General features: G+C 50.7%; 1 long non-coding RNA gene across 4 annotated transcripts; it reads left to right on the top strand.

Moving 5' to 3' along the window:
* Nucleotides 1-1,269: 1,269 nt before the first annotated feature.
* Nucleotides 1,270-26,389, top strand: LOC103884880. Of its 4 annotated transcripts, none has more exons than XR_002522388.2 (4): nucleotides 1,270-1,749; nucleotides 23,492-23,637; nucleotides 24,848-24,981; nucleotides 25,196-25,412. It is a non-coding gene; the product is annotated as an uncharacterized LOC103884880 (long non-coding RNA). The 4 variants fall into 4 exon arrangements; XR_002522387.2 differs by lacking the exon at nucleotides 1,270-1,749 and adding an exon at nucleotides 2,400-2,562; XR_004183621.1 differs by lacking the exon at nucleotides 1,270-1,749 and adding an exon at nucleotides 25,796-26,389 and having other exon boundaries at nucleotides 23,123-23,637; nucleotides 25,196-25,369.
* Nucleotides 26,390-26,677: the final 288 nt, after the last annotated feature.

The following is a 26,677-nucleotide window of genomic DNA, read 5'->3' as shown; positions in this document are numbered from 1 at the left end:
CAACCGAGTTATTTCTTATTGAAAAACCATTCCTTCTTCACCTGCGTTGACTGATGACAAAAATCTTTCCTTCTCTGTCCATTGCCTGAGTTATAACCTGTGACTGGAAAACTTCACCCAGTTTTCATTCATGACTGACAACCTTTCTTGACCATCGAAATGATCATTTATAACTTGAAAACTTTGTTTTTCTATCCCTTGAATCATAATTTATAACCAAAACCTTTCCTTTTCTACCACCTGAGTTATCACTTATGACATAACTTTATGAATCACCTGAGCTATAATTTATGACTAAAACTCTTATTTCTGTAGATGTGTTATTTATGACTAGAAATCTTTCTTATTACCTCAGTTGTTATTTGTGACCTTGCTCTATCATTTCAGTTACCATTTGTTACCTAGAACCTTTCTATTTCTCCCATTTTCTGTCAGAATCCTTTCTTTCTCTATTATTTATGACTAAAACTTTTTTCTATTACATGAGTTACCCTTATGGCCAGAAGCCTTCTTTCTCTGTTATATGAATTGTCACTTATTACTAAAACCTTTATTTCTCTTTTAGCTGTGTTATCCTTTATGACAGGAAACCTTTCTTGATGTATCACCTGAGTCATATATGAATAAGGCTTTTTTCTCCATTATCTGAGTAATTTGTGACTAAGCCTCTTTCTCTATCACCGGGTTTATCATGTATTAATGACTGAATACTTTATTATGTGATCAGTCTTTCTCTTCATCTGTGTGATGGTTGGAAACCCTTTTTCTCTTATCACTTTAGTTTGATCTTTTGTTCTCTGTCATTGAGTTGTCATTTGGGACTGGGGCCGTCTTCCCCATCCCCTGAGTTCTGCTTTATGACAGCACCTGTCTTTCTCCAAATCGTGTTGTAGTTTAGGGTTGGACACCTTTCTCTTGTCTCCTGAGTTGCCATTTATGATGAGAAATCACCACTCATCTATTGCTCTTGTTCTTCGTTTTGGAAGCCTTCTTTCTCTATCACCTGATTATTATTACTGGAAATTTCTGTCTGTGTCACCTGAGTTACGGTTTTCCTCTGGCGTTATTATTTTTACTGGAAACCTCCTTTCTCTGCCCCGTCCGAGCTGTTCTCGTGGCCGCAGCCTCCTCCTCCCGCCCGGCAGGGGCCGCCATGCCCGCTCCCCGCCCGCCCTTCCTGGCCCCCTGGCCTCCCCGTTCCCTGTCAGCCGAGCTTTATTTATGACTGAAGCTTTGCTGCGTCTGTCATCTTGGTGTCCTCTACGAAAACCTTCCCAGAGCTCTTCACACTCCACACATGGTTTTTTATTTAGTGTTTTTTTTTTTTCCTACCTCCACAGCGTTTTCCTGGGGAAAGCAGGCACCGAGTGGTTCCGGAGGAACGTGGCGCTGTGTTCCCGCGTCCTCGACTTCCCTGTGGTACAGATTTATTTTTTCCTCACTTTGTGTTTTTTTTTGCCGTCAGCTGGAGAAACGCTCTCCGAATAGTTCCCGGGGAGGACGGACTTGCAGGCCGCGCGAGGCACCAGGCGGGAACGGGCGGAAAGGGAGGAACGGCTGGATGGCGCCTGCCCTGGCGACCCCGCGTGCCCGAGGCCGGAGGGACCCGCCCGAGCCTGTGGGTTGTGTCAGGGCCGCTCTCAGGGCGGCTTCCTGGGGACTCGGGCCCTGCCCCAGGCCGGGCAGGGTGTGACCGCCCCAAGTGCGGGAGGCTGCGTCTACACCCGCGCCGAGGACCCTGGAAGCCAGGTAACTGGCCCCACCCCGCGCACCAAGTCCACGAAGCCCGCGCCCCCAGCCTCGCCGGCGTCCAGACCTGTCCTGAAGTCCTGTTGTCCACGGCTCTGGGTGGCGCTGGGGCGACCCCAAATCCAGGCCACAACCCCAAATCCAGGCCAGGACTTCACATCCAGCCCAGGACCTCAAATCCAGGCCAGGACCCCAAATCCAACCTGCAACCCCAAATCCAGGCCAGGACCCCAAATCCAAGACACAATCCTAGCCCAGCGACCTGGGGCTTCCCTTGGGCCAGTGACTGACTCTGCACCGGCAATGCTGTTCCAGACCCTCCTGGCGTCCCTCTCCCCCAACGCCTCTCCCCCGCTCCCCGCCTCTCCCCGCCCCCCCCCCCCCCCCCCCCCCCCCCACCTCTCCCCTCTCCTCTCCCCCCACCTCTCCCCTCTCCTCTCTGGTGGCCCCCTCCCCTGGCCTTTTCTGGCAGTCTCTCCTTCTGGCCTTTGCCCACGCAAGCCTTCATGTCCTCTGGAGCCAGAGCAGGGATGCCTTCACTGGGAGAATCTGCTCAGAGCTGATTTAGCTATTGATGAGTCCTTCTAACAAAATATTATTTTACACTAATTTGTTAGTTTTTTTTAAATGTGCTTAAGCCAGGAGCCTTTTTGGGATATCTTAACTTCTGCTGCTCAACAGCCATCTAAGAACTTATAAATCTTGATATCCAGTTGTGTTTGGGGCTAGAGAGAGTGCTGGGTGACAACATCAGTGACATCCTCAACAGATCTCTATTTACAATGCTTAAAAGTTGCTCTTGTCAACCAACAGGTAGGTACTTTAAGACCATCGCCAACATTTAGTGTTAGAATTTCACACCTGCCTTCATGATGTCCAGGGAGCGGAATACTACAAACAGGCTGATATGCTTTGGATTTGTGTCCCCACCCAAATCTAATGTCAAATTGTAATCCCCAATGTTAGAGGTGGGGGTTGGTGGGAGGTGATTGGATCATGGGGGCTGATTTCCTCCTTTGGTGCTAGTCTGATAGAGTTCTCCTGAGATCTCCTTGTTTAAAATACATGCCTCTCCCTGCATCTTCCTCCTGCTCTGGCCATGTGAAGACATGCCTGCTTCCCCTTCACCTTCCACCATGATTGTAAGTTTCCTGAGGCCTCACCAGCCATATATTCTCTACAACCTGTGGAAACATGAGCCAATTAAGCTCATCATTTCTTTATAAATTATCCAGTCTTGGCCGGGCATGGTAGCTATAGCCTGTAATCCCAGCACTTTGGGAGGCCAAGGCGGGTGGATCACCTGAGGTCAGGAGTTTGAGACTAGCCTGGTCAACATGATGAAACCCTGTCTCTACTAAAAATACAAAAAATTAGCCGGGCCTGGTGGTGGACACCTGTAATCCCAGCTACTCAGGAGGCTGAGGCAGGAGAATCACTTGAACCCAGGAGGCGGAGGTTGCAGTGAGCCAAGATCGTGCTACTCTACTCCAGCCTGGGCAAAAGGAGTGAAACTCCATCTCTAAATAAATAAATAAATAAACAAACCAGTCTCAGGCAGTTCTTTATAGCAATGAGAGAATGGCTAATACAGAAAATTGGTACCTAGGAGTGGGCATTGCTGTAGTGATACCTGAAAATATGGAAGTGACTTTGGAACTGGGTAACAGGTAAAGGTTGGAAGTGTGTGGAGGGCTCAGAAGAAGACAAAGATGAGGGAACTTCTTAGGGATTTATTAAATTGTTGTGACCCAAATGCTGATAATGATACGGACAATGAAGTCCAGGCTGAGGTGATCTCAGATGGAGATGAGGAACTTATTGGAAACTAGAGAAAAAGTCACTTCTGTTATGCGTTAGCAAAGAACCTGGTGACGTTTTGCCCCTGCCCTAGAGATCTGTGGAACTTTGAACTTGAGAGAGATGATTTAGGGTATTTGGCAGAAGAAATTTCTAAGCAATAAAGCTTTCAAGAGGTGATCTGGCTGTTTCTAAAAGTGTACACTCATATGTGTAAAGAAAGAGATTATCTGAAACTGGAACTTGTATTTAAAAGGGAAGCAGAGCATAAAAGTTTGGGAAATTTGCAGCCCAGCCATGTGGTAGAAAAGAAAAACCCATTTTCTGGGGAGAAATTAAAGCCTGCTGTGGAAATTTGCATAGCATAAGAGGAACCAAATGTTAATAATCAAGACAATGGGAAAATATCTCCAGGGCATGTCAGAGATCTTCACAGTAGCCCCACCCATCACAGGCTCAGAGACCTAGGAGGGAAAAATGGTTTCATGGCCCAGGCCCATAGCCCCGCTAGCTCTGTACAGTCTCAGGACAAGTTTCCCTGTGTCCCAGCTGCTCCGACTCCAGCTGTGGCTAAAAGAGGTCAAGGTACAGCTTGGGCCATGGCTTCAGAGGGTGCAAGGCCCAAGCCTTGGTGACTTCCACATGGTGTGGGGCCTGCAGGTGCACAGAAGTCAAGAGTTGAGGTTTGGGAACTTCTGCCTAGATTTCAGAAGAGGTATGGAAATGCCTGGATGTCCAGGCAGAAGTCTGCTGCAGGGGCAGAGCCCTCATGGAGAACCTCTACTAGGGCAGTGCAGAGGAGAAATGTGAGGTTGGAGCCCCCACACAGAGTCCTCACTGCAGCACTGCCTAGTGGAGCAGTGAGAGGAGGGCCAGTGTCTTGCAGATCCCAGAATGGTAGATCCATCGACAGCTTGCACCGTTTTCCTTTCCATAAACTCAGCCAAAGAGAGTCAATGGCTTCCTTTAAGACACTCTCTTTTCTGTATTTGGAGCTGCAATGTGGCCTCTGGGAGGTGGACAGTGACTTCACTCTCAGCTTACAGCATCCTTGTGCTCTGTGTCAGGGGAGCAAAATCCCATGTGGACTGAGCACCCTCCCTTTCCACAGACATTAGCCCCCAAACGTGAGAGTGGGCTCCCAGCCACCTGGAAGGCAGCAGCATCCACGCCACTGGAGCTGGTGTCTGGGGAGCAGATGGCATGAACAGGCTTCTCCCTTCAGGCATCACTATGTCCTGGGAAGGAACAGAGAGAGGAATAGGAGGGTGATGGGAGTCAATTCAGTAAATCCAAGCGGGACATTAACATGCCAGCTCTCTGCTCACCGAGGGACAGAGTGGTCTGCCCAGAGGAAGCACAGTGGCCTGGGCCCGAGTTGCGGGACTGAGTGGCTGCCCGCCTGAGACCCACCTTCCTCTGTCCAAGAGCAGGAGCTGCGTTCAGCTGGGTGAGGCTGATGGCTGAAGCCTGGCTGCTGGTGCCTGGGAATAAATCAGAGGCTGACAATGGTCATTGGAGAAGAACAGCAACAAGGCATCAGTAACAATTGCCACCTGTCAGTCACGTCCTCAGGACCACATCCTGAGCTGAGCCATGACTAACTTGACCTCTGCACCTCCGTGAAAAAGGATATGGCTGTCCGTTTTCCAGCAAGGAATGAGGACTGAGGGCAGCTCTTGGCTTTGGTTGGCCAGGGCTTGAACCTTCTCTTTCTGGGCAGAGTTAGAGCCATGAGGGGTGATCCAAAGGGAAGCCAATTCCTGGATTCACCCATAAACTCATAACAGAGTTGTTATACTTTCTGCTGAGATAAATGACTTATTTCCCTTTTGGAGAACAATTGCCCAATGTTCTGGCTAGTTTTTATTTGGCTTAAATTTTGGAATAGAAGGAAAGTATGACCCATTAGTGAAGTTGGATGTGAAGATGGAGAAACTGTGTATACCTGTGTCTTCATGAGAAAGACAAGACTAAGAAAGAAATACTAACCCCTGAGCAGCAGGTCAGGCCCTCTTCTGGAAATGAACCTAAAGTTAGGTCTCTGTGTACTTTCCAATTATATTAGTCTGTCTTCACACTGCTATAAAGAACTACCTGAGACTGGGTAATTTATGAAGAAAAAAGATTTAATTGACTCAGTTCTGCAGGCTTAACAGGAAGCATTACTGGGAGGCCTCAGGAAACTTATGGTGGAAGGTGAAAGGGAAGCAAGGCACATTTTCCCATGGTGGAGCAGGAGAGAGTGAAGGGGGAAGTAAAACACACTTTAAAACTTTCAGATCTCATGAAAACTCACTCACTATCATGAGAACAGCAAGGAGGAAGTTGGCCCCCTGGATTCAGTCACCTCCCACCAGGCCTCTCACCAATTCAGCATGAGTTTTGGGTGGGTACACAAATCTAAACCACAAAATTTGACCCCTGGCCCTTCCCAAATCTTATGTCCTTCTCACATTGCAAAATGCAATTATCCCTTCTCAACAGTCCCTGAGTCTTAACTCATTTCAGCATTAACTGAATTGTCCACAGTCCAAAGTCTTATCTGAGACAAGATAAGCCCCTTCCAGCTATGAGCCTGTAAAATAAAAAAGAGTTAGTTACTTCCAAGATATAATGGTGGTATAGGCATTGAGTAAATGCTCCCATTCCAAATGGAAGAAATTGGGCAAAAGAAAGGGGCTACAGGCCCCATGCGAATCCAAAACTCTGAGCAGAGCAGGCATTAAACCATAAAGCTCCAAAGTGATCTCCTTAGACTCTGTCCCACATCCAGGCCACTATGGTCACTTTGATCCAGGAGTTATTTTGAATGTGTTTTACGATTTCAGGAAGCATTTCAAATAGTTATTTTTGCAATTCATTTTCACACTTTTCCTCTCTCTCCTCTACCTCTCCCCTCTTGGATCTCTAGGAATGCATAGATTTTTAGAAATTCAGTGTTTTATAATCCATTGTCTTCATTTTTTTTCTGTTGCCCAAATTGTTCTGAATTTGGTCCATGGGAGCAATGTAGAGATAGGAAATTTGTCTCTTTATCATATTTCAGGGATCGTTTATGTTTTTCTAAAATAAAAAGTAAACTTTTTGAAGTATAACATACATAGCAAAAAAAGTATACATATCCCAAGTTTATAGCTTGTTTAATTTTCACAAAGTTAACCACGCTTGTCGTAACCAAACCCAAAATAGAACATGACTGGCACCTACAAGCCCCTGCCCCAGTCTTCCTACCTGTCACCATCTGTCTCAGTCAGCTTGGGCTGCCATAACAAAATACACCTGGGGGACTTCTAGACAGCAGAAATTTATTTTCTTCTGTTTCTGGAGGCTGGAAGTCCCAGGTCTAGGTCTGCTAGGGTTGGGTTCTGGCGAGGAACCTCTTCCTGCCTCACAGTCCTGTCCTCACTGGCATGCAGAGGGCGGGGAGAGACAGAGAGCTCTTCCTCTTCTTATAAGGCCACCAGTTTTATAGGGTTAAGGCCACTCCATGACTTCATTTGACAGTTACCTCCTAAAAGCCCTGTCTCTAAAGACAGTCACACTTTGGGTTAGGGAGTCAGCACACAGAGTGTGGAGGGCCCAGCCCACTCCATGGTCCTGCTCCATCCCACAGTGAGGGCAGCGCCCCTCTGAATTCTGACACTGTCCATGGGTGTGACCTGCCTGGGGCTGTGTGTAAACAGGGTCGTGCAAAACCCTTCCTTTGCTCCTTTGTGAGATCCAGCCGTGGTTTTGCATGTAAGGAGGTTCCGTTCATTCTCAAAGGTGCCGTAGGGTGAATACGTGGCTATTCATCCATTCTGCCGTGGATGGACATTTGCACTATTTAAGTATGGGGCGATTAGGAGTCGTCCTATGAACGTTCTTACACAGTTTTTTGGTGAATAAAGGTTTTTTACCGGGTATACCTAAAGAACAGAGTTGCTGAGTCATAGAATATGCATATATTTAACATGAGAACATGCTACCGAGCTGCTTCTAAAATCCTAGCCTAACATTCTATAATATAAATATAACTTGAGCATTCTGAGGTTTAAAGAAGTATATTTTAATTCCCTCCCTTATTTCCAATCACCTCATCTTGAGTTATATGCTGTTAATGTCCAGTATTCTAGTTCTATTTTCTTTTAACTTCCAATAATGTTTAATTTCTATTGTTTTGTACAGTTTTTTGTTTGTTTGTTTGTTTTTGAGACGGAGTCGTGCTCTGTTGCCCAGGCTAGAGTGCAGTGATGTGATCTCAGCTCACTGCAACCTCCACCTCCTTGGTTCAAGCGATTCTCCTGCCTCAGCCTCCCAAGTAGCTGGGATTACAGGCGCCTGCCACCATGCCCAGCTAGTTTTTGTATTTTTAGTAGAGACGGAGTTTCACCATGTTGGCCAGGCTGGTCTTGAACTCCTGACCTCGTGATCGGCCTGCCTCAGCCTTCCAAAGTGCTGGGATTACAGGCATGAGCCACCGTGCCCAGCCGTACAGCTAATGTTTAACGACATTGACCATGTGTCTCTCTCTTTTTTTTTTTAAGTTCTGGGCTACACGTGCGGGATGTGCAGGTTTGTTACAGAGGTAAACGTGTGCCATGGTGGTTTGCTGCACCTTTCAACCCATCACCAAGGTATTAAGACCAGCGTGCATTAGCTCTTTTCCCCAATGCTCTCCCCACCCACACTTCCTGGACAGGCCCCAATAAATGTCGTTCCCCTCCCTGTGTCCATGTGTTCTCATTGTTCAGCTCCCACTTATAAGTGAGAACATGCGGTGTGTGGATTTCTGTTCCTGCATTAATTTGCTGAGGATAATGGCTTCCGGCTTCATCCATGTCCCTGCAAAGTACATGATCTCATTCCTTTTTATGGCTGTGTAGAATTCCATGGTTTATATGTACCACATTTTCTTTATCCAGTCTATCACTGATGGGCATTTGGGTTGATTCCATGTTTTTGCTATTGTGAATAGTGCTGCAATGAATATACATGTGCATGTATCTTTATAACAGAATAATTTATATTCCTTTGGGTATATGCCCAGAAATGGGATTGCTGGGTCAAATAGTATTTCCAGTTCTAAATCTTTGAGGAATAGCCACATCATCTTCCAAATGGTTGAATTAATTTGCATTCCCACCGACAGTGTAAAAGCATTCCTATTTCTCCACAGCCTCACCAGCATCTGTTTCTTGACCTTTCAATAATCACCACTCTGACTGGTGTGAGATGGTATCTCATTGTGGTTTTGATTTTCATTTTTCTAATGATTAGTGATGTTGAGCCTTTTTTTCATATGTTTCTTGGCCGCATGTATGTCTCTTTTTGAGAAGTTTCTGTTCATATCCTTTGCCCACTTTTTAATGGGGTTGTTTGTTTCTTATAAATTTGCTTAAGTTCCTTGTAGATTCTGGATATTAGACCTTTTTCAGATGGATAGATTACAAAAATTTTCTCCCATTCTGTAGATTGTCTGTTTGCTCTGATGATAGTTTCATTTGCTGTGCAGAGCTCTTTAGTTTAATTAGATCCCATTTGTCAATTTTTGCTTTTGTTGCAATTGCTTTTGACAATTCCCTCATAAAGTCTTTGTCCATGCCTGTGTCCTGAATGGTATTGCCTAGATTTTCTTATAGGCTTTTTATAATTTTGGGTTTTACACTTAAGTCTTTAATCTATCTTGAGTTAATTTTTGTATAAGGTGTAAGGAAAGGATCCAGTTTCAATTTTCTGCATATGACTAGCCAGTTCTCCCAATTTCTTTTTTTTTTTTTTTTTTTTTTGAGACTGAGTCTGGCTCTGTCCCCCAAGCTGGAATGCAGTGGTGCGATCTCGGCTCACTGCAAGCTCCGCCTCCCAGGTTCACGCCATTCTCCTGCCTCAGCCTCCCGAGTAGCTGGGACTACAGGCGCCCGCCACCGCGCCCGGCTAGTTTTTTTGTATTTTTTTAGTAGAGACGGGGTTTCTCCGTGTTAACCAGGATGGCCTCGATCTCCTGACCTCGTGATCCACCCGTCTCGGCCTCCCAAAGTGCTGGGATTACAGGCTTGAGCCACCGTGCCCGGCCAAGTTCTCCCAATTTCAAATTTTATTCTTTGCCGTTCCTTCTGATATCTCAATTATCATTTAGGGATCTTTCTCTCCTTCCTGAAGTTTGCCCTTAGAAACTCCTTTATGAAACATCTATTGATAGTAAACTTGCTTTTTTTTTTCTTTTTTGAAAAACAAAATTATCTTCAGCCCTCATTCTTGAAAAATGGCTTTGCAGGATATAGAGGTCAAGGTCAAAGCATTTCCTTTCAGTCCTTGAAGGTATTATTCTGACCTCTGTTGTTTCTGTTGAAAAGTCTGCTGTCAGTCTAACTGGCATTCTTTCCAGGAGGTCTGTGTCTTTTCTCTATGGTTACTTTAAAGATGTTCTCTTTGTCTGTATTCTATAATTTCACTAAAATGTGTCTAAGTTTGACTTTCTTTTATTTACCCTGTTTGGGGTTTATCAACCCTTCAAAATTCTCAGCCATTATCTCTTCAACATGGCCTTTCTCTATTTTCTTTTTCTAGAAGTCAGATTAAATGAACGTTCTTCTTCTTTGCGCTGTTCTTCATGTCGCTTATCTTGAACCTGTTTAGAAATCTCTTTGTCCTGCAGATTTGTCTTCCAGTTCACTAGTTCTCCCTGAAACAGTGTCATATCCTCTGTTAAACACACCATTGCACTTCTAATTTCAGCTATAATTTCTTTATACACACACACACACACACGGCGTTATAAGTTCTGTTTATCTCTCTTTCAAATCTGATTGGTTATTTTGGGTAATCTTTTGTTCCTTAGTCATATTTTTTATATCCCCTCCCATATGTAAATATATAAAGCATACTTATTTTTTAAAAAGTAATTTGTATCCAGTGTACATAGGTCTTATTCTGCTGTTTGCACCTTCTGGTGAATCTCACTCATGTTGGGTAGTTTATCAATATAGTCTGTGATTTTTTTGAAGAGGAATTCTTGTTGAATAGAGTTCTATCTGTGAGAGTCTATGAGTCTGGCTTGGGGTGGGTTTTTCCAGAAACAACTCACATAGGCTGCCAGATGCCTTGGAATACGACAAACTGGAGCCTCTATTAGCCTCATTCTCAGCTTGAGTTTAGGACACACAGGAAACATAAATTCTGATGTGGAGGCTGCATGAATATGGGCTTATAGTTAGGAATTATTAGAAAAGTCCTTCCCTGCCCCTTCTCAGAGCCAGGGCTAAGGCAGGCAAGTTTCCTTATTGTCTCCCTTGATAAGCATTTTTTATTAAGTTGTTCATCGAGGGTTTCACCTTGTGGAGGTGCCGGCTCCCTGTGGCACTCTCAGGCCTCAGTTTCCATCCTGCGTGGTCTCAGATTTTGATGCTGTTCTGCATCCAATGCGCCTGGCCATAGGGGACTGCTGTGGCTCCTCTCGCCTTGACCCCACTTCCCTCTTTGAACTTCTGCTCACTCTTGCCCGCTCAGCCATGCATTAAAACAGGAAAAAAATAACTTTTTCAGTATTTTACGTGTTTTGTACCAGGGGTGTCTTTCTAGATATCTAATCTGTAATAGTGCATGAATGAAAGTCTCTCATGGCTTAATGTTTTGAAATTCGATCTGGTGTTGGCATTTTTTGTGAAACAGATGGCATCCTGAAAGCAGAGACCATCAAAGCCATCCTGACCAGACATTCCTTCCTGAGTTCAAGAAACAAGCAGCACAGGAAGAAACAACTGTCTTACAAGAGTAAATGCTTCTGAGAAGAAGAAACTCTACTGAAAATGTCCGCATAAAGAGGTTATAGCAAACCAAGAAAAGAAGCACAAAAATAATTCAGAACTCACAGAATCAAAGCGGAGAGTTTAAGAAGTGGGGCTGAAGAGGCTGACCTGGCCCGAAGCAGGCATCTGGAGGTTCTCATTAGTGACAAGGAGTGGAGGTGGCTCCGGAGAAGCAGGAAGCAGACAGAGAGAGAGGGAGGGAGGATGGCAGGAAAATGCAGGGAACTTTGTGCTCATTCAGAAGAAACCCCTCTCATTTTTAAGGATCTGGCTCCTTGAGAGAAAAGCACAACCTCAAATCACAGAGGCTCAAGGTAGAAGCAGAGTTCAGTGGGGCCCTGGGAAGGTGTCACCCAGGCGGATGAGCAGCCCTCACAATCTGGGGATCAGGAGGGCCAAGGGCTATAGGGAACTGCCTGGTGCCAGTGGGGAGGGTCCCCAAGGCCACGGCTGTTGTACCCTCTGGGTGGTGGAGGCCACACACGTGCCCAGGGCTGTAACTTCCAGTGCTCTTCATGTTCCCCACCTGGGCACCCCCAGGGCTCCTTGTGCTCCTCAAGTGCCCTGCACTCCCCTGCTCTGTGTGCTCCCTGCTCTGTGCTCCCCATGCTCCTTGTGTGCCGTGTGCTTCCAGGACTCCTTGCATTCTCCATCCTCTCCATGCTCCACATGTTCTCTGTACTCCCCTGCTCCTCCTGCTCCTGATGCTCCCCGTACTCCTCATGCTCCCTATACTCCTCGTGTGCCCTGTGCTTCCAGTGCTCCTTATATCTCCATGCTCCCCATGCTCTCTGTGCTCCCCATGCTTCCTGAGCTCCCCATACTCCTTGTGCGCCCTGTGCTTCCAGTGCTCCTTATATTCTCCGTGCTCCATGTGCTCCACATACTCCTCATGCTCCCCATGCTCTCCGTGCTCCTTGTGTGCCCATGATCACTCTCCATGCTCCTCCTGCCTCCTCTGACTCTGACTCCTCCTGCCACGGGGGATGTGGGCCAGGGAGGAATTGGAGTGGAAGGAGAGTGCGGTCTTGTCCGACTCTGGTTAAAATTTCTCTTTTTTGCTCATCACCGGGATGTAACTGTGGGAACACTTTGCTAAGGTCCCTCCCAGGACGTGTACATGTGCAGCCTCTGGTCTTTGTGGTTTTGCATAAGTGCATTGCCCCATAAAAAGCAGGTTCCAAAGGGTCAATTGCCATCAATGTGAACTAAGGTTATTAGGAAAATGTGGACTCCACATTGCTGTCTGAGACTCAGATTGGGGATCTGGCTGGTGCTACGCAGGGCTTGGCAGATGCTTCCTGGCCACGCTGACCCTGAGAGAGACAGAACCCACAGAGACCGCAGGGTGCTGACCACAAGGGCAGTCTGTTGGAGGCACCAGCCCTCCCCTCAACTTGATGTACTGTGTGTTGCTGTTGGTGATGTCCCGATGGCATCAATTCAACCCACCACCAAGGCACTCCTCTTGGAGAGTGAGTCTGCAGAGATCTGAGACCAGGTGTACTCCAGGACGGAGTTAGGCTGACTGGCCGCTGCTGCTGGAACTCTCCTGGGGAGCCTGAGCTACTGGGTTGGAGAGGCCTGGCGGGGCTGCCCGTTCAGCTCTGGAGCCCGGCAGGAGTGCCAGCTCCACACAGCAGCCCACGTGTTCTGTGGCTTCAGCTCCGTTTGTCAGGGTGCAGGGTGGCGGCTGGCTGACCAGTGTCCCCCTTGGCCACGGCTTCTGCCAGGAGCACAGAGAGGAGCATTAGCATAGCTCTGGCGGGTGCCCCAGGTCCCACGTTATCACCTTTCCCCGTCTCCTGCCTTGACTGCAAAATGAAAACTGGTGGACTGGAAAACCTGCCGGCAGATGTCCTGGATGCCTGTGAAAGCATCAACCTTCAAGGCGCCAACGGGGTGCAAAGTGTTCATTAAACTTCGTGGCCCCAAGCTCACATGTCTGTGCCAGGAACACAGCCGCCACCCTGGAGCTGTCCGGCTCTGTAATCAATCTCAGTGCAGAACACAGCAGCCAGACGCAGAGCTTTCAATAAAAGTGTGGTCTCATGGATGTGCCCTGTAGTGCTCAGCAAAGGGCTGCTCTCCTGGGGAGAGACGCACAGGACAGCCTGGTTTCCCTGGTTCCTCCACCACAGGCTGCTTTGGGGCAGGAAATAACAAGAGCTGGCGATGCAGCCTCGCCTCACTAGAGCCAGGCGTTGTTCTGCACCATTTTGGAGGAGGGTAAACCTGGGTAAACACAAAGCAGATTGGGAGCATGTGTTCTGAGCGCTGTTGTTCACAGCCTGCTGCAGGCACTGAAATGTACCTTGGCGACTTTTTAAGGTGACCCCATTGTTCCCAGGCTGCTTTTGCAACTGGAGAGCTGTAGTGCTTCTTTGCTACATCATGGAAACTGCTTTAACAAAAATAGACTCCTGCATCCAATTATATGGTTTTTAAAGCCTCTTTCTCCAAATGAGGGCCATTCAAAGGGAACCGCCCTCAGCCCTCACGGGGCTCAGCTTCTCCTTCCAGCTCTAGGGGTCTTTACAGCACCATGCTGGGAGTGGCTCTGGGGTCCCCTTGGTCCACCAGGAGCTGGGCATCTGAGGCTGTGTTTCTCTGGGGCCGGGTTTGCAGCTGCTGCAGAAACTGCCTGTGCTCAGCCTGTGCGTTTGGGTCTCCTGAGGGCAGGCGGCGTCGCCCGTGCTGTTAGGATTGCATGTGGATTCATGCTCCTCAGTGTGACCTTGGTCAAGCCAGCGAGGCCAGCAGGGATGATGGAGAAAGCTCCAGCTCTGTGCTCCTGGCCCCAGCCGAGTCCCTGTTCCGATGTCTCAGAAGTGAGGCAGGCGGTAGTGGAGGATCCAGCTCAGGGCCGGAATCGGGCTGGGCTGACCTTCAGCCTCGATGCCTGCTGGCTCTGTGGGCTCTGGCACCTTGTGTGACTCCCCTGTGCCCTCGCGGCCTCTTTCTAAAATCCAGCTGGAACTCACAGGTGGAAGTCTGTGTGGTTCTGCTGGGCCCCAGAGCCTGCTCTGAGCTTTCTGTTGACTCCTGGCACACAGTGCGCACAGCACTGGACACACACTGACCCTCCACGTGTGGGTGTGGGGCCTGGAGACAGACATGGCTTCCTGTGGTCACACAGCCAGGACAGGAGCCTTGGGCTCCCCAGGCTCTCTGAGATCCGGGACTGTGGAGTCTCTGCCCTGCTGTCTCAGGTCCCTTCCAGCCCTGCAGGTTACACCCCCAAGTCCACCACAGTCCAAGCTCTCTTCCCCACAGGAGTGAGTTAGCACCATGGGCAGGGCTGGGGTCCGATCAGAACTCAAGAGGAACCACGGGATACTGGGGCAGGCAGGGGCTGCAGGCTGATTTAGTTCAAAGACTGTATTTTTCTGGTGTCAGTGGAGGTCCAGAGAGGTTGAGTGACTTTTTCTGGGGTCACACAGCCGGGAGTGGATAGGAGAATGTTTCAGATGTAATATCTGGTCCTCAAAACCTGGACCAGTTTCCAGACATGGGTGTGGGTGGCAGAACATGTCTGCAGCGCCTGAGTCTCTAGGGACTGTGATGGGCACTGCTGCTAACCGCTTCCCTGTCGTCACCTCTGCAGAAACCACACAGATCCCTCCCTGGAATCTGATTCAGACAACAAGACCTGTGGCAACTCCCCCCCCCCCCCGCCACCCCCCGCGCGTCCACACACACACACACCAGGAGGATGTGAAAAGCTTCATTCCTCACACTGCGATGCTTCTGGGGAGAGCAGGTGGCTCCGAGCTGCCCTGAAGATGGATTGAGAGAGTGGGGCGGGGAGGCGGGCCTGGGTTCCCACGGCTCAGGGCTGGGATTGGATGAGGGTCCTGCCTTGTGTGGTCCTGCCAGAGGGAGCGGCCCAGGCGTGGGAAGGAGGAGGAAAGGCTGGGCTTGACAGATGGCAGCCCAATGTCAGAAGAGAGGTGGGACTTCCACACCCCCAGAGGGCCCCTACGGGTCTTCACCAGTGGCACTTACAGCAAGGAAAGCGCCTGGTGGGAACTGATGTGCTCCATGGGGTGTCACTGTGGGCGTCACTCGTTGGCACCCAGGAACGCAGGCTTCTCAGTGGAAAACGGCAACGGCTCTTCTCTGATCTCGAGGTCTCTTAGCAGACTCCAGAGGGAGCCAGAGAAACCTCGCTGCTCTATCGAAATACCACCACCGAGTCATTCTGGCCCTACTTGGTGAAGGCTGGCCGGCAATGCCTGTTCTCTCATAAGCACCCTTCGCCCTGGCCTGGGGCTGGGGGACCTGCTGGGCCTCCCAGGCTGGTCATCATCTCAGAAAGTTGCCCTTTCTTGTCTTTAATTGCATCATACAGCCCAAAGGCCATAGTTTTAAAACAAAACCCCAGTGGGGCTCGGAGTTCCTTCTGACGCGTGGGAGGCGGGGGGCTGACACATGCTGTGGGATCCAGCATCTTCTGCTCAACTTCGGGTTTTCAGGGGGTGCGGAGTGGACGGTGCAGGTGCAGGTTCTGCCCCCAGTTAGTCCCATTCATCCAGAGCCACACGTGAGCTTGGCACAGGCCTCGGTCTCTCACTGCGTTTCCCATTACCTCACGTCCTGCTGAGCTGGCCCTGCCCTGCGCAATCCTCTCCTGATGGTTGGATGCAGAGCTCTGGCCCCCGTGGGCCCCTCCTCACTGGCCCATGCCTCTGCCACCACCTGCACCACCAGAACAGGCACCACGCCCACGGCTGAGAGACAGGAGGGATGGAAGTGGGGCTTTGAGGAAAGCCAAGTGAAGTCACCCCCAGAGCACCTGGGTGAATGAACAGGAGGTGGGGAGCTCTGAGCAGGCCTGAGGACCAGGCAGACCAGGCCCGAGGGCGGCTCCAGTATTGGGGATACCTGATTCCCAGGTGAGGGGGCAGATGGTTGCTCCCCCGAGAGGTAAACTGAGCAAAAGAAGTCTTGGCCTGGGAGGAGAAATTAAATGTAAGGGATGGCAAGATTTGAACACCTCGGTGGGTCAGGGCAGCCATTTAGCATGATCCAGGGTCAGAGCTGGAAGGGTGCCCAAGGACCCGCTTATCCAGTTATCGTTTTCCACAGATGAGGAACCTGAGGCCCAAGGGGCTTGGGAGATGCTGTCAAGGTCCCAAGACTGGACCCAGGGCCTGGGTCCTCCTGCCCACTGCTCTGTTTGGGCCTCTTCGTTCCATATGGACAGGTGGCCTCTTTCCCCCAGCCCAGTCCCACACATGCCTCACCCTTCTTTGTTACCCTAAGGGTTGCTTTTCTAATTTTTAGCTTTAAACACATTTTTTCATTTATTTCATTTTCACTTCTAGAATTTTTATTTCTTTTTGAGCATGTTTATTTCTCTTTGAAAATAGTTTGCCATCTTTTCATCTGTATATTTAAAAATATATTTTCTCCTATATTTTAAAAATATATTTTTTATTTTAAAACAGTTTTGAAGCTATAGAAAACCTGCTAGGATACTACAGAGAACTGGTATACTCCTTGCACTCAGGATTTCCCTACTGCTAACGTCTTACATTCATTTGCTAGATGTGTCCTAATTAGTGAGCCGATATTGACACGCTGCTATTAACAAAAGCCCGTAGCCTATTCACATTCCCTTGGTTTTTACCTCATGTCCCTTTTCTGCCTCAGGGCCCTGTGCAGGATCCCACATGACACGTCGTGGTGACAGTTTATCGGGCTTTCCTTGTTTTTGATGATTGTGAGTACTGGTCAGGTGTTTTGTAGAATGGTCTTCAAAAAAGATTTGCCTGATGTTTCTTCATGATTAGGCTAGAGTTAAGTGTTTTCAGGGGGAACGCCCGAGAGGCGAGTGCTAGTTTCACTACGTCTCACCATCCCGAGGAGAAGTCCAGTGTCACTTCCGCCTCTGTCCCCCTAATACCGAGGCGTTTTACCCTCCGGCTTCTTTCACCATTTTCTCTTTGTCTTTGGCTTTCTGTCATTTGAATATGATATACCAAGGTGTAGATTTCTTGAGATTTATTCTGTTGATCTCTGAGTTTCCTGGATCTGGATCTGTGGTTTGGTGTCTTTCATTAGCTATGGACTGTTCTCAGCCATTATTACTTCAAATATTTCTTCTCCCTTCTCTCTTTCTTCTCCTGGTATTCTAATTATGCATGTGCTACACTTTTTAAAATTCTTCTGCAGTTCTTGGATGTCCTGAATTTTCCCCATTCTTTTCTCTCTTCGTAAATTGAAGTTTGGGATATTTCTGTTGGCCTATTGTCAAATGCACTAATTTCAGCTTTGTCCCATCTACTGATAAGCCCAGAAAAGGCCACCTTTGGTTCTGTTACAGCTAATTCCTGGCCTTTCCTTATGATTCTTTCTTAGAGCTTCCATCTCTCGGCTTACGTCACCCACCTGTTCCTGCATGCTGTCCGATCTTCCATGAGAGCCTTTAACATATTACTTTACATTCTCTGCCTGGTAATTCCAAAACCTCTGCCACATCTGAGTATTGTTCAGATGATTGTGTTTGCCCTTCAGACGGTTTTTTCTTACCTTTTGGCATGCCTTGCAATATTTTGTTGAAAGCCATACGTGATGCATTGAGTAATAGGAATGGGGGAAAGTGGGTATTTAGAGTGAAGTTTTATTTTAATCTGGCTAGAGTTAGGCCACGTGTAATATTTTCTGTAGCTCTAGGTGCCAGAGACTTCAGATTCCCCTAATGTCCTTGCGTGTGTCTCTTCTTTTGACTTTGGACTCCCCTAGGTCTTCCTCCTTAAATAGAATCCATGTCTGGTAGCTCACTCAGCTACAGCCTGGCCATAATAGAACCCTGGTTATGTGGTAGTCAAGCGTGTGGGAAGGGAGCATGCTACAATCTTGTAATGAAGTCTCTGTCTTTCATGGGGTCTGCCTCTTGGCCTGTGGCCTTCACTAGTGTTTCTTCAGTGGCATATTGTCCCCCACTGCGGTGAGACAGGAAAGCTCCAGGGGGCTGGAGTGGGAGGAGTGCCTTTTGTCCAGGTGGGATAAGGCCCTGCTAAGGTCTGTTTGCCCTGGAAAGGCAGTTGCTGTGCTGAACGCCCTGGCTGTGCTCCACAGTGATTCCTCCTCTCCTCCCCTGCCAGACCCAGATCTTCTTGGATCTTTGAGAACCCAGCAGGGTTCCTGAAAGTAAAACCCATAAATGTGAGAGCCCCAGGACTGCAGCTCCAGGGAGATGCTCACCCTCACATGTTCCATGCCTGGCCTCTGCCACCTCCTCAAAGCCATCATTTAAGTGTCTGCACTAGTTTCTGGGTCCAGTGGATCTGGCTTTAGGTGAGCAGATCTCAGCTGTGACACTCTGTGTTCACCTGTTTCTCCAGGTGTCAGGTGGCACTCTGCCCTTTGACCTTGTTTCTTTGACAGGTCCAAAACAAATTGATGATTCTCACTTTGTGGTTTCCAAGCTCTACATGTTGGAGCTGAAGGGAAAGTTCATCCTGGGATTTTGGTCAATGTTCTGGAAAACGAGCTCCCTCCTGGCTCAGCCGGCCCCTCCCCTGTGAATTCCTAATGGTCAGCTCCTGAGGCGAGGGAGGAAGCCCAGAGGCTGCCAGCCCCTTCCCACAGGCCCCGTTCCCACCGCCCCCATTCCCTGGGCAGAGTCAGGGACACGGGCTCTTCCCACAGGCTCCTTTGAGGAGTCCTCGTTCAGACACCGTGACTGGGGCTGAGCTACACGTGTGTACTGCTGTCCTGGCACGACCCTGACCCCTGGATGGGCTCATGTGGCCCTGGGAGAGCTGGCGGCAGGACAGGAGAGGTCTTGGCCGCCTCCCGCCTCCCTCCCTGGCTGTTCCCCAGCACTGCTGTTGTCCTTTCCACATCTGCTGGTGGCTCCTCCACACACGGGCCCTTTTGGCCTGCAGCCTGGGCCAGAGATGACCCTACACCCACAGTTCCCAGGGCCTTGGCTGTGGCTGTGGGTACCTGTGAGAATGATCCTCTTCCCAAGGCCCCAGGCAAGGGGTGGGAAAGGCCCTGCCCCTGTAGGGCCTCCCTGAACCTGGTGCCCCTGAGTCAGGAGCACAGGCCCCTGCCCTGGACGTCCTGTGGAGAAGCCGAGCGTGGTTCCACCTGCTTTCTGGGGTCCAGAGTCTGCCCCCCAAGGCTTTGCCCTGGAAAGATCAGGCGGCTCCACCTTCTATGCCCACTCTGCCTTCATGGTTACTCCCTCAGCCCCTGTTCTCATTTGCCTGTTCCCCTCTAACCACGGGCGGGGAACCACACCACACACACACACCACAACAACTCGACCTCGTACGCATGCGGCTGACCCTAGCCTCAAAAGAGCAAAACACATAGATGGGCCGTGCCAGAGTACCAGTCCCCACAGCAGAAGGGGCAAGCATCCCTGAAAATTAATTCCTTCATCCATTTGGTACCAGCTGATGATGCAGAAAAGAGATGCAAAATCATGCTCTGCTGCAGATAACACGCTCCACATCAGAAAATTCACGCAATAGACAGGGAGCTCCACCCACACCATCAGTCAGGAGTGACGTGGGGGAGGGGGGGGAGGGAAGACAGTGAACAGGTCTCTCAGGAAAGTTTTATGATGTTTTCCTCAATTGTTCTGTGCATCTTTTATCGATTTTTAAATTTTAAATGCTTTTTTCAGCGAGGCGCGGTGGCTCACGCCTGTAATCCCAGCACTTTGGGAGGCCAAGGTGGGCAGATCATAAGGTCAAGAGTTCAAGACCAGCCTGGCCAACATGGTGAAACCCCGTCTCCCACTAAAAATACAAAAATTAGCTGGGTGTGGTGGCGGGCACCTGTAATCTCAGCTACTCAGGAGGCTGAGACAGGAGAATCATTTGAACCTGGGAGGCAGAGGTTGCAGCAAGCCGAGATCATGCCACTGCACTCCAGCCTGGGCGACAGAGCAAGAACCTATCTAAAAAAAAAAAAAAAAAAAAAACAAGCTTTTTTTCTGGATGATGGAATTATGATTGATTGATTGTGAATGCTGGGTTTGCATCCAGCGTACTTGCTACTTTTTATTATATCTAATAATATAAGTGTAAATCCTTTTAAATTTCTATGTTTATCTGTTTCTTATCTGTGTTATTTTCTTTTCATTTTGTTCATTTTCTCCCTGACTTTTATAACTATACTGCTGTAGTCGGTATTGAGCTTCCTCCACAACCAAATTAATTTCTCAGGAGGGCCTCACCTCTTAACACTCTGCCTCCACTCTGCACCTCATCTGGAAAACGGCAATTAAGTTTCAACATGAGTTTTGGGAGAGACATTCTAACCACAGCAAATGCCATTTGTGAAGAACATTTCTCTTTTAGTCCAGATATTGTTTCATTATCTCCCTGCAAATGCCTTGTCTCTCTCCGTGTGTCTGTCTCTCTCTGTCTCTCTGTTTCCCTATGTCTCTGTCTCTGTTTCTCTCTGTTTCTTTCTCTGTCTCTCTGTTTCTCTGTGTCTCTCTGTTTCTCTCTGTATTTCTGTCTCTGTTTCCCTATGTCTCTGTCTCTGTCTTTGTCTGTCTCTCTGACCCTGTCTCTGTCTCTCGGTCTCCTATGAATGACAGCCATAGCCTCTCTTAGAATGCTAAACGGAAGTGTTGTTAGAAGGCCTGCCTACTGTGTTCTGGTCTGAGGGGGACAGTTTCTCTGTCTCGCCATTTAGCACCGTACTGTATTTGCTGAAGGTTTTTTTAAAAACCCTTTATCCAGTGAAGGAAATTCCTTTCTATTCTTAGCCTGCTGAGAACCTTTTCATGAATGGTTGTTGAATGTTCCCAGATGTTGTTCTGCGTTTGCAAAGGTGGCCACGTGCTTTTCTCCTTGACTGTGCTAGCGCGAGCTCCAGGAAGGCAGGTCTGTCTGTGTGTTCGCTGCTGAGCCCGCCTGGAAGGCACTGTTTACAAAGCACCTTGTGCATCCGGCTCGGTTCTGCACCCCGGCTTCCTCATCTGGAAAATGTGTCCATCTCGGTGATCTGGGCTGGAGACCTGGGACTCAGGGCAGTGCCAGCTGGGCCCCAAGTGGAGGTGACAGCCGGGGACCAGAAGGGGCTACCGCATAGCTGGAGAGTGAGGGGCTGGTGCTGGCCAAGGCGTCTCTGACTGACCTCTGCTCTCTCGCCAAGTACCCAGGAGATGTTCCAGAAAGGACGGCAGCTGCACCGAGATCTTGAACCTCAGAGACCCCTTCCCAGGGCTCTGACACGAGGTGTCCATGGGGTCTTCAACTCACCCGTGAAGACCTGGTACCCTCTGAGGGCGACTCCCCCCCACCTTGCAGTTCCACAGCAGCTGAAGCCCAGGCGGGGCTGGGGGCTGAAGACCCTCCAGAATGGTTCTCAGGACCTCGGAAGGGGCAGGGGAGGTGGGCTCCCTGCGGGAGACGTTGGCACTCCCCAAAAGACTCTTCAGGGTTGGGGGTGGACGTGAAGGGAGGAAACCCACTCACCCTGCTTGAATTCTGAAAACGCACACAGATCTCACTTCCACCTCCCTTTACGGTCTGTTCAGGTCCTGCTCCACCTTGCCCATGAGCGGGGCAGAAATTCCCAGCATCGTGGCGGGGAAAGTCAGCGGGGCTCAAAGCTCCAGCCAAGAACGGCCCTGCATCTGCCTGGTTCTCTCTTCAGTCGGCGTTTCCACAGCCAGGACACTGGCATTTCATAAATAATTACACATTCCTTAAACTCTCGCAAAGCCAAGAGAAAACAAAACCGCAACGCTGAGATTCCTGGAATGTTTTCCAGTTATCTGGGCCAAGCAGAGGCCCGGTTGGGGCTGTGCAGCACGCTTAGCCTGGGACTCGGCGGCAGTCCCCTTTTTTGTGGCATTTTAGTTAAAAGACCTGAAAGGAAAATGAAAGGTGCTTTATGACTGTGGTGTTCGTCAGGGTCCCCAGACAGCGGGGGAAGCCCGTCCAACCCTCAGAGCTGGCTCGGGGTACTCCCATGGAGCTGTGCCCTGGGACTGACCTAGGGTCAGTCTCAAAGGCTGAGGTCTCCATCCACTGTTACCCCACCACGGTTGATTTAGGTGTGGCGCCCCCTCCGGACGCCCCGGGATTGCCCGTGCGCCCCGGTCCAGAGCTCTTGTTCTGAGCAGGGAGCATCTCTGGACCCTACCCTCATTCCTTTGAGGTTTTCTGTGGCGCACACCACAGTTTAATCGGACTCACCCCAGCCGTGCTGGGACTGGTTTCCTGTTACAAACACAGGCTTAGTTTTAAGATCAAACAACTGTTTGGGTTCTGGTCTGACCTCGCAGGGGATGTGGCTCAGGGCCGGGTGCAGCCTGGCCAAGGGGTGACGTCAGGTCATGCTGGCTTCATTTCCTGAGCACTGTGGCCTCCTCTGTGTCCCCCATCCCTGCCCACCCGGTCCCCTGAAGCCGCTGTCCAGCCCCGGTTGCATTCAGCAGTGACTCATTGGCCCCTCTGCCATCCTCGCCACCAATGCCTAGCTTTACTTATTTGGGGTATTTCTGGGCCATTCCACCCACTCCTGAGGGCACCCAGCGTGTCCCCTGCCCTGTGTGGTTGGCTCCCATCTCTGAAGTGCAGGAAGCAGGAAGCAAGGCCTGCTCATGGGAAGGACCCACAGCTCTGGCTAGAATGGCTTTGGCCCTAAGCCAGAACCTAGGGTGTGGGGAGGCAGGAAATCCAGTGTGGAAGCCATTTCAGACGTCAAATCAGTGAGGCGGAGGCTGCTCACACAGGGTCGTCTTATTGTGACTTTTTGGGGGCTTCCTTCTACCCTCCTTCTCTGGTGAACTTTCTAGGCAAGCCTGCGACATGACATTCTCATTCTGTTTGGAGCAGGATGAAGGGTTTGTGCCTAACACCGTGAGGTGTGGACGGGGCTGAGAACTGGCGCACGGCTGTCACCTGCTGTGGTGACCACCAGGAGTCTCCCTCGCAGGCTCTCTGGCTCGAAGGGTGACCAAGTTCCAGCCACAGGGTCCCTGCTCAGCCCTGAGGACACCCACACTGGCACAGGGTCTTAGCAAGAGACTGCAGCACTCGGGTCTAAGGTCCACACCTCCCCACATTGGCACGGTCTCAGCGAGACACTATGGCACTTGGGGAGAGGCCATTTTGTCATTGACTGCAACTTTCTCAAGAAAGCATTTTCCACTTGCGTTTCCACAGAGGGCGGTTTTGCTGGAAACTCACAGGACCCTGTCCTCCACCAGACACGCAGTGTGCAGAGGTGTGTACCCAAAAAGCGAAGTGTGGCATCACACGGTTCTTTAATCTCGAGCCAAACTCCTGGGAAACAAACCAGACAGACGCAGGTACGTGCTCAGCTCTGCGGCTGTGGTTTGGTTCAGGGCTAGGGCTGTGCAGATGCCTGGCAACCCAGCTGGGCCTCGCCACGCCTGGGGGAGGACACAGTGCTGGGAGCCCGCGGGCCGGGAGCAGGTGCCCGGGGAATGCTTCAGTGGTCCTGGAGGGACTGGATGTTCCCGCCGTGGCGTTGCTGTCCAGGGGGACAAAAAGCAGTGTGAATGGGAAACGGAGCACTCTGTCCAGTGAATCCACATGTGGGCGGCTATGTTCTGTGCTCCCTGGCCGCGGGACCGTAAGCCGTAAGCCGGACACCACATTCCCAAAGCCAGGAGGGCCACGACACCTGTGTGCAGTGTCCAAAGGCCAAACCAAGGCTGCGGTCCCTGCCAAGCAGGCAGTGATTCACACCTGGAGAAGCGATGTGATTGGACTTCTACTCAAATAACATAAGCGTTAGGGACAGAGAACGCCAGCGCTTACACTTGACAAATCTCTGGGCATTTTGCTGAGGGCCAAGCTCGGCTCCCCACTCCCAGCCCTGTCCCCCACATGACAAGGCCCCATCAGCCCCCAAGTCCATCTGACCTCACACTCACACAGCAGGAAAGCCTCTTTTCAAATGAGCACCCTTGCCAAAGCCCAAGTGGCCACTCCCCCTCCATGGGGCTAGGACAGAGTTGACCGTAGACCTCAAACCGCTACGGGGACTTGGGTCACAAGGCGCCCCGATGCCCGGGTGCCCCCGTGCCTCAGTTTCCCCATGTGGGAAATGGCTCCATGTTGGCAATGTGAGGCATCGAATATCTGAGACTTGGGGAGCGTCTTGTGGCCAAGTCAGGGCACTGCCAGCTGGGCCCAAATTGAAGGCGACGGCCAAGGCTTGAGGCACCACGGCCTCAGTGGTCAGCAGGGCCAAGTCACCAGGCCATAAGATGGTGGGGCCAGCCGGGGGCTTCAGAGACAGCTTTTTCCTCACACTCCAATGCCACAGAGAGAGCCCAGGACTGCAGGCGGGGAAGGGTGTGCATGTGTCTCCCGATGGAGGTAACCGCCGGGGCTCTCCTGCCTGCTGCCCACGTCAGACACCCCTCTGCTAGCCCATCTCCCGTGCCACGCCACCCACCATTCCCTTCTCACCCCCTGAAGCTCTCTCGTCCTCACAAAAGCAACAGGGTCACTTACACACCGTCCTGTTTTTCTGGACACCATGACCAGGATGGGACAGGACTCGTGAACCCACATGAGATCACACTAAGATCCTAAAGGCTTTGCGCTTCTCTGGAGTGGCTGCTGTCTCATGCGCACCCGGCCTGGTGTGCTCACCCCACCCAGTGTGTCCGTCCTGCCCAGTGAGTGCCCCCTGCCCAGTGAGTGCCCCCTGCCTGGTGAGTGCCCCCCGCCCAGTGTGCCTGCCCTGCCCAGTGTGCCCTCCCCGCTGGGTGTGCACCCACCTGGTGTGCCCACCCCACCCCACCTGGTGTGAGCACCCAGGTCTGCCGGGCTGCAGGGTTCTCAGGGAGTCCAGGCAACCGCCCCAGCCCCTGGCAATCCCCTTCTCAGCAGGCCTGGACCCAGAGCCACACAGGGGCATCCCCAGCACATCCTGCCCCAGGATTCCTCTTCTCTGATTCACCTGAGCCCAGACTGCAGGTGGCAGACACGTTCCTGCCCAGACCCGGACCCCTCCATCTGCTTGGACCACTGGCTTCCCCCAGGCTTTGCCATCAGGACAGACAGGTGGTTTCTTTTAAACCTGTGCCACCCCGTTTTGCCCTGCAAATGCTGTTATTTTTAAAGCTACTGAATCATGTGATTTTCCTGCTTTGCTTCATGCCACCCCTGGGGCTGCAGCTCTGCTGCTGCCCGCCCTTGCCCTGCCGCTCCTGCAGAGGCCTCCTCCCCACCCACAACTCACGGTGGCCACACGGGCTGGGCTTCTCACCTTGGCCACCTCCTCCCATGTCACCCATGTGATGATGGAGGGCCCAGGGGTGCCGGGACTGAGAACTGGAGCCTCCACCCTAGCGCCTGGCTCTGCGTGGGAGGTGGGGTGGGGTGGGGTGGTCAAGCTCCAGCTGTCTTCTCAGTGGGCCTTTGACACCACTTTGTATCTTCCTATTAAAAATGTGTGCAATGCTGGAACAATTCTAATTAACTCCTTAGGTTCCACTCCTAGGAACAAACCTAGGAGGTCAGGAGGTGAGAACTTCCAACCCACCTGGCTGAAGCTTCAGAGCCCACATACCGTTTCTCTGCCTTTGCCTCCTCTTTTTCCGTTGAGATAATCCGCTGTTCCCTTCTCCTCTCTGGGCCATGGTGGGCAGCTCGTCTCCTGCAGACACCACTCCCCAGAACCACCCCAGGCTCTGCAAGATGCCACCCGGCATCAGGACCTGTCAGGCCAGTGAGACAGGCACTCCCTCTCGCAGCAGGGCCACACCCACCACGTGGGCTAAAGGCACAAAGTCTTCCTGCCAGGTGGGAGGGCACAGCTGCATGGGGCTGTCCATCCTTCCAGATCCTTAGAACGCTCACAGTCCTTAGGGTCCCAGGACCCACTTCTGCCAGCAGCTCTGGGTCACAGGAGCCCAGCTTCAGGGTGCAGACAAGGACCTAAAGTCCAGCCCCAGATCCTCTGATGGTGAACTCCAGCTGACCTCAGCGTTTCCAGGCAAGCTCCAGCCGCAGGTTCCCTGGAGGTGCCGCACAGGACGAAGCTCCCTGCTGGGCCCCTGGAAGCCATCCTGAAAAGCAGTTCTTCTTCTTTCCATTTTGTAATGATAATAAACGTTATATCTTTAATAGGTATCATTTTACATATGAAACGAAAATATTCATATGGTTATTACTTAAAACTTCAGCAGACGGAGGCGGGACTCCAGGTGTTCAGCGCTGGGCGGGTCCTGCAGGCCCGGAGCCCTGTGCCTGTCACTCACACGGCGCCCACAGCCACCATTCGCTCCACGCACCCACACCCGTTACCTGGCGACTGCCTGCCCAGCACCGCCCACAATATGAGGTGGGCACTCTAGGTTCCTGAAGGAC

This window comes from Papio anubis, chromosome 5 (assembly GCF_008728515.1).
Source record: "Papio anubis isolate 15944 chromosome 5, Panubis1.0, whole genome shotgun sequence".
In the NCBI taxonomy this organism is placed as follows: domain Eukaryota; kingdom Metazoa; phylum Chordata; class Mammalia; order Primates; family Cercopithecidae; genus Papio; species Papio anubis.
Note: the sequence above shows the minus strand (reverse complement) of the source record. Positions and strands in the feature narration are given on the sequence as shown.